At 55.4% G+C, this 13084-nt stretch overlaps 1 protein-coding gene across 2 annotated transcripts in view; it reads right to left on the reverse strand.

Moving 5' to 3' along the window:
* Positions 1-5895: 5895 nt before the first annotated feature.
* Positions 5896-13084, reverse strand: part of SMIM35 (small integral membrane protein 35) — a 68705-nt gene continuing 61516 nt past the window's right edge. The window contains exon 5 of one of the 2 annotated variants that reach the window (XM_058289055.2): positions 5896-12476. The gene's annotated coding sequence lies outside the window, so the exon portion shown is untranslated. The remainder of the gene's footprint in view (positions 12477-13084) is intronic. The other variant, XM_058289054.1, reaches the window with a different exon arrangement.

Here is a 13084-nt window from a genome sequence, read left to right on the forward strand (position 1 = left end):
GGGCTGTGCTTTCCCAACTTTGTAAATAGCCGAGAGCCCGCCTTGCGCTCCCCAAAATCTCCTTCCCCTCCCCCCGCCGCACAAGTATTGCAGAGCACACCCCGCCCTTCAGGAAGGGCGCCGCGCCCGCCTGGCCCCCCCCAGCCCCACAGCCCGGGGCTGGCGGAAGTTCCCCGAGGAGAGCCGGGAGCCGAGGCCTATGTCCATCCGGGGTCTGGGTGCTGGTACCTCTGCGGGCCGGCTCTGGCGGGGCCGGCTGATTTCTAGCGGGGCCAGACCCTAAGTACTGGGAGGCTTGACTCATTCATTTCCCGTAAGGCGCATGGGCTTTGCGGCTTTCATCTGAAGCAAGCCTGCAATTTAAAATTAAGTGCATTTTTTATTAATGACCTGCAGTACTCCATCTTATCTTCACCTAGTGCCCAAGAAACACTCGAAATGGGTGGTGGACCCAGTAAACACCTCTGACCAGGAGGGGTTAGATAGGACAAAGTCAGGGATTTGGAGAGGCAACCCTGGTCAAAGCACAAGGCGTGGGTCAGAGATGGCCAAAGCAGGGGTAGGGAGACCTGAGACGAGGCTTCTATTGTAATCACATTTCATTTTCAGCCGACCTCTGATTGCGCACCTACTATGGGCCAGACCCCATGCTCAGCCCTGGGAACAGAGGCACTAACAAATGGGACACAGCCTCAGGGGGGCGTGTCATCTGGTTATGAAGACAAACATGGAGCAAATAAACACACGCACAAATATATTCTTACAAAGAGCCATCAGCGCCATGGAGGAAACCAATATTCCATGCAAGCGACGAGGCAGGAGACAGGCAAACTGGGTAGGAAGCTTATACAACAGTCCCATCAAATGGCCATGAGGAACGCAATCAGGCAGGGGCAAGGGGAATGGAGAGGAAAGATCAGTTCCAAAAGACATTGGCAATGGGCAGCAGACTTGGCCCAGTGGTTAGGGCATCCGCCTACCACATGGGAGGTCCGCGGTTCAAACCCCGGACCTCCTTGACCCGTGTGGAGCTGGCCCATGTGCAGTGCTGATGTGCACAAGGCGTGCCCTGCCACGCAGGGGTGTCCCCCGCGTAGGGGAGCCCCACACGCAAGGAGTGTGCCCTATAAGGAGAGCCGCCCAGGGCAAAAGAAAGTGCAGCCTGTCCAGGAATGGCGCCGCACACACAGAGAGCTGACACAACAAGATGACACAACAAAAAGAAACACAGATTCCCGTGCCGCTGACAACAACAGAAGTGGACAAAGAAGACATGCAAATAGGAACAGAAAACAGCCAACCGGGATGGGGGAGGGAAGGGGAGAGGAATAAATAAATAAATAAATCTTAAAAAAAAAAAAAAGACATTAGCAATACTTAGTGACCAGCTGTCGTGACAAAAGGAAGGCGACATCAGAGGTGCTAATCAGATTCGAAAGTGAAATACCACAGTGGAGGGGAGACACTGGCAGTAGGGGGAGAGGTCGGATGGTGAGTTCTGGCTTAGACATGATGAGCCATCCGAAGAAAAGGTCCTCGGAGAGGTCCCTCGGAGCGGGGGGATTTGGGTATGAAAACCTTTGATCCCCTCCAACCACTTCGTGGATGAGCCCCCAGCCCTGGGGGAGGAGACAAGGACACAGCTTCCTCCTGAGGGCCCTGCAGCCACGTGCAGTTGGAATACTAGCCTGAGGCCCTCCTGCCTGCGGGGGGAAAGCAGGCTGCTTTCCCTTTGCCTCTTAGGGCACCAGGAGCCAAGCCTGTGCGGACACCTCTCAGGCAGACCCAGGTCAGGAGTCCCTGAGGTGCACCCTGTTCCTTGGACAATGAGCAGGTAATGACGGTTCCCTTCCAGTAAACCAAGCAAGCAGCAGCGCGGACGGGCTGTGCAGTAGGCATGGTCAGGAAGGACCAGCGGGGGCTGGGTGTCGGGTGCCACCCCTGCCCACCTCTACCTTCACGGGGCAGGAGGCGTGATGGGGGTTAGGTTAGTGACAGCCCTGGAGAGCACAGAAACGTTCTTCAGGTCCTGCTACCTGGTCGCCCTAGCCATGGCCCCGCCCTCTACTTCCCTACCCTCCCATCCACCTAACCTTCCGGACAATTTCTGAAAGTACCGTCTCTTCCTTGCCTGCATCAGAATGGCCTGGGGTGCTTGCCTTCCTAGCTTACCTGGGGTGCTTGTCTTCCTAGCTACCTGGGGTGCTTGTCTTCCTAGCTTCTCCCCAAGGCCCAGAATTCTGAGGGCATTTCCCAGGAATCTACCTATTAAACAAGTGGTGAGTGATTCCGATGTACGCTAAAGCGTGGGAGTCACTGCTTTAGAGAATAACTTGATGATTCACTGCTGGTTCCTTTGAAAAGTGATCCTTCTCTCCCCACTGCCCCTCGGTGGTATCGCCCAGTCCCTATCTTTAAGCTCCATCTAAATGCTGATGATTTCCAAAAGTCCAGCCAGGGCCCCTCCCCTCAGCTCCCTCAGCTGCCTCCTCAGCGGCTCCTGGATATCCAACATGCATCTGAAAATGCTGATGCCTGAGAGCTCTGGATTTCCCCTCGCATCTTCCTCCTCCCGTCTGCCCCACCTGAGTAAACAGCACAGCCATTCACCCTGGTATTCCCACCCAAATCCCAGAGTCATCCTCAAACTCCCCTTTTCCCTTTACACCCCACATCCTATCAGCTTTACCTTCCAAATACAGGGTGACTCCAATTGCTTGTCACCACCCCACTGCTGCATTCAGGTAGAAGCTGTCACCTCTCTCCTGGACCACGTTGGGACCCTCTTCCTCTCTGCTTCTATCCCCTGCTCCCTCGGTCTGATCGCCACGTGGTAGCCAGCATGATCTTTATAACAATAATTCAGGTCATGGCATTCACCTGGTAAAGGCCCTCTAATTTGCTTTTTTTTTCCTCTCTCCTTCCCCCCTCCCCCTCCCGGCCCCAGTTGTCTGTTCTCTGTGTGCATTTGCTGCGTGTTCTTCTTTTTCCCACTTCTGTTGTTGTCAGCAGCACGGGAACCTATGTCTCTTTTTGTTGCGTCATCTTGCATCAGCTCTCCATGTGTGCGGCGCCATTCCTGGGCAGGCTCCACTTTCTTTCGCACTGGGCGACTCTCCTTACGGGGCGCACTCCTTGCACGTGGGGCTCCCCTATGTGGGGGACACCCCTGAGTGGCAGGGCACTCCTTGCGCGCATCAGCACTGCGCATGGGCCAGCTCCACGCGGGTCGAGGAGGCCCGGGGTTTGAACCGCGGACCTCCCATGTGGTAGACGGACGCCCTAACCACTGGGCCAAGTCCACTTCCTTCTAATGTGCTTTTGGTCAGAGTTAAAATCCAAATGAGTTGGCACTGCCTGCTCTCTGAACATATCTCCTCTCTCCCCTTGCCCAGTCTCCTTCAGCCATACTTCTTGCTGCCTCTTGAACATCCAGCTAACTTCCCCAGCAGGCCATTTGCACTTGTTCTTCCCTGTCCTCCACCGAATTCCTCCCTGATGGTTTCCAAGTGTCTGCTCAAATGGAACCTCCATAGCGAGGTCCTTGGTGATCACCTTGTCTTAGACAGCCTCCCCATCTCCATCCCAGCTCTCTCTTTCCCCAGCCCTTTCCCTTCGAAGAAAGCACTTATCATTTCCTGAAATGATAGTGTGTATTTATGTGTTTATCCTTTCATGGTCTCTGCCAGTCCAACGTAAGGTTTATGAGGGCAGGGACGTGGTCGCCTGTGCTCACTCCTGCGTTCTCAGAATCTACAACCTGTGATTGGCACTCAGCTCTTATTTATTGAATGAATGAATGACTGAGCCAGTAAATAAATGAATGACAGAATTAGGGAAGCGGACTTGACCCAATGGTTAGGGCATCCGTCTACCACATGGGAGGTCCATGGTTCAAACCCCGGGCCTCCTTGACCCGTGTGGAGCTGGCCCACGCACAGTGCTGATGCGAGCAAGGAGTGCCCTGCCACGCAGGGGTGTCTCCTGCATAGGGGAGCCCTACGCACAAGGAGTGTGCCCCGTAAGGAAAGCCGCCCAGCGCTAAAGAAAGTGCAGCCTGCCCAGGAATGGCACTGCACACACGGAGAGCTGACGCAGCAAGATGACGCAACAACAACAACAACAAAAAAGAAACATAGATTCCCATGCCGCTGACAACAACAGAAGCGGACAGAAAGAAGAATATGCAGCAAATGGACACAGAGAACAGACAACTGGGGCGGGGGGGTGGGGGAAGGGGAGAGAAATAAATAAATAAATAGACAGAATTACAATGGCATGTGGTAAGTGCTTAGTCTAGATTGTCCCCCAAGCAGAACCATGTTTGGAAGGTGACCCCAGAGAGCAGGCAAGAGGGACTAGGAGAGAAGGAAAAGCCAAACCGAAGATGTCATCTAGCTGGTCGTGCTGGGGGCAGCTGGGCTGGATCCCGGGGGAAGGCTCTGTGGAGTGGGCAGTGGCCTGCTCCGGCCGTCCTCATGAGTGCTGACAGGGAGAAGCAGTGGGAGGCGTTGAGCCGTGGCTGCCAGGAGGGCCCCCTGATTTCAGCGCTCCTCCCAACTGGTGCCTGAGGCTGCTGGAGCCGGGGCAGAGCGACTTGCAGAAGCCCCGGAGACAAGACTGTGTCAGCCCCAGGTAGGTTGGTGCCCACGCAGGACTGAGCCTCGCAGGGGAGGCTAGAGTCAGGGCCAGCGGTGGGGCGGAGGGCATGAGGCGGGCAGGAGGCGTCTGCTGTACGTGCCACGACGGAGACGTGCCCAGGGGTCCACGGGCACAGAGAGAGGCCTCTGAACCCGCGGGGTGTTCCGGGAGGGTTCCTGGGAGCAGAAGAGCCAAGGGTTCCAAAACTTTCCCAGCCAATACCACGTTCTCTCCCTGTGAACTATCAGCTCTTTGCAAGCTCCGTCTCCACTCAGTTTCTGCTGCACGGCACAACTCCAGGCACCCACCTCGGGTTCTGTGATGTGTGAACGTCACCCCCTGCAGCAGTGCCGCCTGGCAGCTTTTGCCCCCACCGTTCCACTGAAACTGCCCTCCCTGAGACAAGCACCGAGCCCGACATGCTGCTAACTTGCAGCCGGAGCCACTGCACAAACGCCCCGACGGCCAGCGAAACCCCTGTTCCTTCCAAGTGCCCAAGCACCACGTTTCCCTCCTGATTCAGAGTTTTCTCTAGTGCTCTCCGTCCTGGTTAATGCTACTCCCGTCCACACGGTCGCTGGACTTAAAACGCAGGCGTGGACGCTCGCTCTCCTTCACCTTTCCCCCAGCAGAATGGGCGAGTGCAGCCCATCCATCCCGCCGCTGCCGCAGCCCCCTGCGTAGCCCCTCCTCTCTGCTCCCTCCGTTGCCACCTGGTTTGGGCCCTCATCCATCGTGGGGACTCTCTGCCCTCCTCTGCTCCAAACAGTCCTCCCTCCTGCAGACTGAGGTCAGGCTCTAAAATGCAAATCTGAACCAAATGTCTCCCCGTTGCCTGTATGACAACGCCCAGCCTCTGCTAAACTAGAAGGTTCCTTGTGACCTGGCCCCTGCCTACCTCTCCATTCCCTTCCTCATCTCCCTCCCGTGCAGCCCCGAGGTCCAGCTGCCCTCCCCAGGGACCTTGCTGTCCCCACCTCAGGGTCTCGAGCCACAGAGCTCTTCTCCCGCTTCGATCCTTCGAGGCAGCTCCAGGGTCCTCTCCCTGGGGCAGCCACAGACCCCACACATGCTTCTAACATAGAACCATCACTGCACAGCCTTTCGGTTCAGAGAGAGCCAGCTGCCTCTTCCGTGAGAATGAGAGGAGGGCGTGTGACGTATTCCCGTTTGCGCCTTCCCTACCTGACGTGGTGACAAGTGCCTAGGAGGTGCTCTATGCACAGATGTTGGCATTCGAAGGAACTAGGGTGAGAGGAGTGAGATACGTGATTTATTAAACACGGTGAGTGGAGGCTGGGAGGCTCAGAAACTGAGTCCTGTTGCAGGCGTTCTAGGGAGATCTGAGCCCACAGTCCCGACCCGAGGCAGACCAGAACGCGCAGTAGAGCACGCACTGCCGGTCTGAGGCAGTGGATTGAGGGGGCGTCCATCTGTCCAGCCAAGCTGGACGGACTTCCACGGCAGGGCTCTTGTTCCAGAGATGCCCTGAGGGCAAACAAGAGGCGGTAGACCCGAAAAGTGGAGGGAGTGCTGGACCAGACTGGCCATGAGACCCTGGGTTCCAGATCCAGATTAGCCACTGTCTGCTCTCTCACCACAAGTCTGTTGTGTCAGCTCTGGCCTCCATCTTCCAGAGAGAGTGATCCTCGACCTCACTTCTCCCGTAATGTCCTGGGCACACCACTGTTGTTGAACGTACAACATTCCGCATCATTCCAATGCACGTTCTGCCAGCAAGAACTCCTGATTATCTCCAGCCAATGTCTAATAGATAGTAACAGGCATCGATAAATTTCCAATGACTAAATTCTTTCATGTGAAAGAAGCTCAAGAAGTAGCACACCCAAACATGAGGTGGCAGTGGTGGCGATGGGCAACCCAGGCCTGACACTTGAGGGACATTAGACAGAGCCCAAAAGAAAGCAGGCTGTACATGATCTTGATTTTCTTCTAAATGACTTTATTTTGAGAGCAGTTCTAGGCTTGCAGAAAACTTGTCCAGAAAGCCCAGACAGCTCCCAAATACCCACTTCCACCCCCACCTCTTTCCACACAGTCTTCCCAACTATTCACATCTTGCATTCGGGTGGATAAATTCGATTTATATTTTTATTTTCAGGCTTGTTGCCTTCTCAGCTGTCATGCTATACCATGATTATTCCCTTCCCTGTTCTCCTCACCCTAGAACTCTTGGGAAGGACTCAGGGATACAGACCAAACAGGAAGCCTCAAGCAAGGAGGATGTGGTCAAGAAAAGGCAGAGGACCAGGAAAACATCCCACGTGCAATCCTCTGCACCTTTGGCAGAAAGCAGACAAGTCTGGTCCCAGCCCTCGCCCTTGGCTCACCTCCAAGGTACACCCACATGTACGCACACACACGCACAAAGAGGCGTCTCTGCCCGGCCACCCCAGCATTGTGGAACTGAAGTTCTCCATGCCCTGCAGAGGCTCCCTGCTGGAGGGGACCTCGTGACAGTTTTGCACAAAGTCTCTGGGTCCCAGAGACCTTGCACGGCCTGCAAGGGGAGGAAGTGGGCCTAGAGCTAAAGAAGAGGCTTCCTTCATTTTCCACCCATCTGTCTCCCACTGGCTTCTGTTTGTGTAAAGAAAACCTCCTCCTATACTTTGGGGAAGAGGTGGCACCCCCACAGCTCTGCAGGTAATCATTCCAGGAGACAGGGAGTCACCTCGGCCTCCAACACTGGCCCAGCTGTTGTTTTGTTGGCCTGCTGCTCCCTTGGGCAGGCAGAAGAACATTTTCACTTCTGGCCCCAAGTGTGAGAACCCACCAGGCCACTGGCTTCCTGTTTTGTACCAGATACCAGATCTGCTCAAGTATCATCACTTCTAGATGGCTTTTGATCACTGAGCAGTCTAAAAGATAGTCACGGTATTCCCATCAGGTCCTGCTTTGAGCTCTCAGACTCGCCTGGCAGAGGAGGGGGCACCAAAATCTCAGGGCTCCCGGCTCCCCTTGCCTGGCCCCCTCCATTGCCACTGGCATGGAGCAGGGTCCTTAAGACTGGAGGGAGAACCTGCCGTGGAGAAGAGCCCTCTCCTCACCTGCCCAGCCTCTTCATGGGTATGATCATCCTTTGGGTCACGGATGGAAAAACCTGCCCTCTGTGCGTGCTGTGTCTTCAGAACTGTATGTCTGAGCAGTGTTGAAAATGGTGAGGGACAGAGAGAGGAAAGAAAGAAAACTTGGTTTCAGAGTGCCCAGATTGGACTGCCAGAGAGCCTGAGTAATCACTCAACAGCACTTCCTCACTCTCTGGCGATGGCCAGGGCCACACAGGCACCATAGAGAAGTCAGAAGAGGTTTTAGCCCTGAATTCTGCCTGCAAGAAGTACCCATCAAATGAGAGAGAGCAGGGTTACACTCAAGAGGTGCTGGGTTTCCCACGGGCCAAGCATTGAACCTGGCCTATTATTGAAGCTGAATGAATGAAAAATGAACACAAGGAAATAATAAAGTTATGGGAATTTAGAGAATATCTGTAATCAAAAATCAGAACAGGGAAGTGGATGTGGCTCAAGTGATGGAGCTTCTGCATACCATATGGGAGGACCCAGGTATGATTCCTGGGGCCTCCCAGTAAAAAAAAAAAAGCGTGCCCGTGTGGCAAGCCAATGCCCACACAAGTGAGTCATGCAGCAAGATGATGACACAACGAAAGAGAGACCAAGGGGAGAGTCAAGGCAAGGTGCAACAGAAACCAGGAACTGAGGTGGCGCAAGTGACAGAGAACCTCTCTCCACATCAGAGGTCCCCAGGATCGAATCCCAGTGAACCTTAGAGTAGAAAGACGAGAAGAGAAGACAAGAAGAGAAATAGATACAGAATATCACATAGGAATGGACACAGAAAGCAAAAACAGCAGGGCAGGGGGAAGGGTAAAGGGAGAGGAAGGAGGCAAGGGGGGGAAGGGGAGGGAAAAAAATAAAAATCCAAAGAAAGCAAAATCCATAGGTCTTGAAGAAGGCTTTCTGAAAAAGGAAGATTTGAGCCGACCTAAAGAATGGGCAGAATTTGATGGTTTGGAGGTCAAAGGGAGTATAAAAAAATGAAAGAATGAGGAGTAGGTCAGTGAGATGCTCAGGGCTGGGGTTGGGGCCTGGGTAGACACTTGAGAAGTCCTGTTCACCACACCAGGGGACCCGGAAAAGAGGGCAGTGACCAGAGCAGAAGCCCAGGGGGTCTGCCAGCTTGGGCTAGAAGTGGATGACAAAGGGTTGTAAAGAACAAAATTCTTGCCTGGCCTTGAGCACATAATTGTACCTGACTCTGAGCCTCTGTTGCCTCACTGTGAAGCTGTGAGAAAGAAATGTAACCGTGGACATTGAGCCCCTGCTCTGCACCAACTTCTGTGCTTGAGAAGGATTTGGTTGGGGTGGCGTGGATGCTGGTCAGATGTATCCAGTGTCAAGGAAAGGCTCAGTAATATTTAGAATCTAGACCGTCACCTTTCTATTGCCATCTCCTAATTTAGGAAGTTATAACCACACTTTGTATTTGTACCTTTTAATTATTCACTGAGCAACTGCTATGTACCTGGCCATATGCTAAACGCCAAGAATACAGAGAAGGTTTGTAAAAGAAACAGGGTCTTCGTTCTTCTATAGGTAAGAGGAGGGTGAAGCCTTGGAGAAGAAGTAGCTCAGTCCCTGGATTTCCAGGTGCTGGATCGGAGGATGGAGTGACCGGTTCATGGCCACCCAGCATGCAGGGCAGGGCCAGGACCAAACCCTGCCAAGCCCTGAGGTCAGGCTGCATCTGTGAGGCTACAGACTTGGGCCAGGCTCCAGGGCAGTCAGCGGCTGGCTGTGCAGCCCTGGACACAGCATGCCCCCTCTCTGAGCCCCAACCTCCCCATATGGAAAATGGAACTGATAATGGGCCGTGTAGCGTGCAAGCAGTTTCCTGCTCCTCTTTAGGTCTCCAGGGATCTCTTGATAAAGGGGGCGGCCTAGTGTGGCCACACTGGGTGCTTCTTCTCTACCTAGCAGGCACTGACTGAGCACATTGGAGGCTTGGGGGAGCAGCACAAGTGCAGGAAAGCCTGCACTTACAATTAGGAGCCAGTGGGAGGTACAAAGTCTTGAGTCTGGAGGAACGAAGGCACTTGAACTACCCTACGGGAGTCTAGATGTGGTTAGAAGGAGAGAGAAGAGGGCATTCCAAGCCGGTGGGCGGCCTTGGCTAAGTCACGGAGGCGGCCGGGGGCGGGGGGACAGGGGGCTGGGCGGGGCCCACCTCCGCACGGCTGGTCTCGGGACTGCTTCCTGGCTCTGGCGCCAAGAAACTGAAGAAGAGTGAGCAGGAGGGAGACCGGTGCCAGGGAGGCCCTGGTGAGGCCCTGGCACAGCTCCAGGTCTGGGTGACCCACCAGCACCCAGCCCACCGGGCCCGTAGTGGGATTTCTAGGCCATCTGCTCCCAAATCATTTCTGAACAAGCTGGAACTTGCCACTTTAGAGCCTCCACCGAAACGTGGAGAGTGCTAGGGTGGGGCCCGCGGGCAAGGGTGAGGAGCGCTGTGCTGACCAGTGGGCTGCGGAAGTCAGGAAAACCAGGGGCTGGCAGCGGGGACAGGGAGCGCGTCAGAGGGCCCTGAAAGAGGAAGCAGCCCGGGCTCAGTTCCTCTCCCAAGGACGGGAAATACCCTCCGTTCTCCCAGGCCTCCGCAGCTGTCCCCGTCCCCTCGTGTGAGCCCATGAGCCCTGGGGCCAGGGCCACCTGGGGCCCCGTCCTCCCTCCAGCTTTCCCCAAGGCGGCAGGGTCCTGCGTGGACGCAGCCCCGGAGCCACGCCGAGCTGGGCGGCCTGGAAAGCTTTTACGGGGGCTGGAAATCCCACGAGGTAAGACTGGGCCCCAGGCCTCAGGACCGAAATCTAAGCAAGGAGGAAGTCAGAGGCAGCGCATCGCCCCCCACACCCTCCGAGAGGCTTTCCAGGAAGGGAGGGATCCTTAGCTTCTGGGGTCCCTCCCGCCACCCCACAGCCCCCTGAAAGCCCCCAAAGCCAGGGACTTGGTTCATTACGTCAGAGCCTGAGAGAATGAGCCCGAGACCGGCAGGAAGCGAGGGGTAGGGGCTGGTAAGGCCCCTCCCCTTCCTTCCCCTGCAATCTGGTAGATACCAGAGCAAGAAGGAAATAAGACCTGGGAAAGGGAGGGTGGGAAGACAATAATCTGACGCTGCTTCCCCTCACCTTTCACTGCTCTGTGCCCTGCATCTCTCCGGCTCGTTGCTGGGACACTGGCAGAGTAGGTCTGTTGGAGAAAATACGGCGCTTACTGGGACATGGAGACTGATATGACTATAGACAAAGAAAGAATTTATTGGGAAGCTCTCCCAACAGAGGGGGGTCTGAAGAACAGACTTCAGCCCCCCCACCATGAAGAGAGACTTCAGCTCCCTCCTGGAAGGGGGGGTTTGAATTTATACAGAACTTTCCTAGGCACGGAAGTGATAGTTTGGTGGGAGGGGGTTGAGGGTCCAAGTGAAGTGCAGGGACCAATAGGAAGCCCTAGAGGTGAAAATTTTCCCTGACAGTGACTAGAAGATAGTGGGTTAGGGAGTTATGGTTTCTTGGAATGCTGCAGGAGCAGATGTTTTTTGCTCTGTAGGAATTTTATCTCCCTCTGTACTGCGGTAGGGAAGGTTTCCATTTCCCTTCACTCCCGTCTCTGTGCTTTCCCTGCTCTTAGGCACGTAGGCTTATGGGGGATGGGGTTAGCCTTCCCCCAGTGCATATCAGGGGAAACTGAGCTACAGCTTGTTAATTATTGCAAGCCTCTAACAAGAGCTAACTGCAAGTTTCCAAAGTGTCAGGGTCCCCTGCTCGAGTCCTAATGGGTCCAGAGCTGCCCCAGGAATTCCAGTTCTCTCGTCTTAAGCACCTGCTAAGCTGGTGACCCAGTGCAAGCTCCACCTCCCGTCCACTGGGGCGCAGGGCTGAGGCGGGGATGGCTCCCGAGACCCATGCTTCTGTCTTCCACAAGGCTACACTCAGTTCCTGGTTTCCCTTGTGCGTTATCTGCTTCTTCCAGTCTGGCCCGGGTCCCGATCTCCCTGCCGCTCTTTCTGGTCCACTCCCCAGGGCAGGGCAGGCCGTGCCCAGGAAACGCAGAGCATCATAAGATCGCTCTCCCTGCTGCCCGTGCCCACCCCTCCGTGGGAGCCTGGAACACAAAATCATACTTCTAGATGATTTCCAACCCCATCACGACGGGGAGCAGAGGAGGCCCTGAGGCTGATCGTCAGCAGAGAGAGCAGGCCCAGGTGGGGGGCAGGGGTGTGCCGAAGGACGAAGGTGCCAGAACCGAGGACCAGAGGTGGGAGGGCAGAGCGAAAAGCCCCGGCTCGGTCTTAGGCTTAGGGGGGCAGCTGGCGCCTGGTAGGAAGGTGGACCTCCGTTTCCACCCGGCTTGGCCTTCTTGAAGGTGTTTCTGGTTTCCCTGGTGTCGGCCCCCCAGGAGGAGCTCCCCTCTGAGTCTTGGGCCCTGCCCACCCTGGGCTGAACTGGGCAGGGCTTTGCTCTCCAGGACACTGGAAATGCCTTGTGCAGGCTCAGAGGCCTCCTGGGAGCCCCTCCCGCCTCCCCAGGTGATCGCCTTCTCTTTTATTTCCGTGAGAGGGCCGCTGGTGCTGGCCAGACCCAGTCCCCTGAGGTTTGACTCCCCTGGGACTCCAATGCCACAGGCTGATGGAGTATCCAGGGAAGGCCCCTCACTCTCCACAGTAGGGGGTCAGGCCAGGCCTCAGAGGCTGAGGGGAGTTGAGGGCAGCCCAAGGGGGGCGGGGGGTGCTGAGCTGGGAGCCTCCTCCTGCAGAAAAAGAAAAAAGAGGGTGAGATCATGTCCAAGCTTCTTCGGGACAAAAGGGGAGGGCCAGAGCAGTAGAGGGTGGCACTGTGTGGGGCAAAGATGAGCGAGAACCTGAGGCTCCACTAGAAACTGCTGGAGGGAGAAACTGTTTGGATGGGGAAAAGCAGTTGAGGCGTGAAGAAGGTATGGGCTCGAAGACCTCAGGAGGTAAAATGTGGTCCAAGGTTTAGCAGCCATGAAGCAGGATGGCTCACGGGCTTAAAGTTCAGAGCCTGGAGCTCAACAGTGATGCTTCTTGGAGAGAGTGGCCATCTGGAGACATCATCTCAGAGCAAAAGGTTGAGATAGAGAGCTCTGCTCTAGAAACTTCAGTCTGAGCAAAAATAGACCCTCCCCAGGAAAAAGAGGGAGGGCATGGACTGGGTGGACAAGTGGACATGGAGTGACCCCGTGTAGAAGGAGGCAGCGACCCCAGTCCGCTGTCTCTGAGACCACCTCCTACAGCATCCACTTCCCAGAAGGTGGGGGATGGGCCACATAACCCAGCCCTCGGTGCTGGGCGTGGGTGCCTGGACCTTCTTAGGGCCTTCCTTGGACATCACACTTAT

This window comes from Dasypus novemcinctus, chromosome 27 (genome assembly GCF_030445035.2).
Source record: "Dasypus novemcinctus isolate mDasNov1 chromosome 27, mDasNov1.1.hap2, whole genome shotgun sequence".
NCBI classification, from domain to species: domain Eukaryota; kingdom Metazoa; phylum Chordata; class Mammalia; order Cingulata; family Dasypodidae; genus Dasypus; species Dasypus novemcinctus.